Source organism: Coffea eugenioides, chromosome 5 (assembly GCF_003713205.1).
Source record: "Coffea eugenioides isolate CCC68of chromosome 5, Ceug_1.0, whole genome shotgun sequence".
NCBI classification, from domain to species: Eukaryota; Viridiplantae; Streptophyta; class Magnoliopsida; order Gentianales; family Rubiaceae; genus Coffea; species Coffea eugenioides.
The window spans coordinates 49,033,033-49,033,577 of NC_040039.1; positions in this window are offsets into that span (position 1 = coordinate 49,033,033).

Genomic DNA, 545 nt, shown 5'->3' on the forward strand with positions numbered 1-545 from the left:
ATACTTTTTTCTACCTAAAAATGAATAAATAATGAAACCAAAATTTTATTTGCACAAATAGTTTTTAATCAGAATTTTTAAATATGTACCTTTACTTACAGTTGCTTGGTAAGTATAATTTCTAAATATATATGTATATATCTATAAGAAAAAAAAGAATAAACACATTAAATAATTATATCTTATAATCCTGTGCAAAATATATATATATATTTTATATACTCATCCAATCTCAAAAAGAGCTTTAGCTAAATGTATTATGCAAAAAAAAAAAAATTCTTATCGTATAAAAAAAAATTTAACAATAATTCTTGATAAATTTTCTTTGTACTCTAAATTCGAATGCTGTAAGAAGTATAGTTAGTTGACTTATGTATTTCAAACACTTTCAGTTTCTAAACCTGTATGAGTTCGAAATTCTATACATAGATAAATATTTTACCAAAGTTATATAAGTTATTATATTCAAAATATGAGAATTTGATAATAATTTTTGTATAAATTTTCTAAATTTTGTATGATCAAGAAGTGTGAAAACGATATTT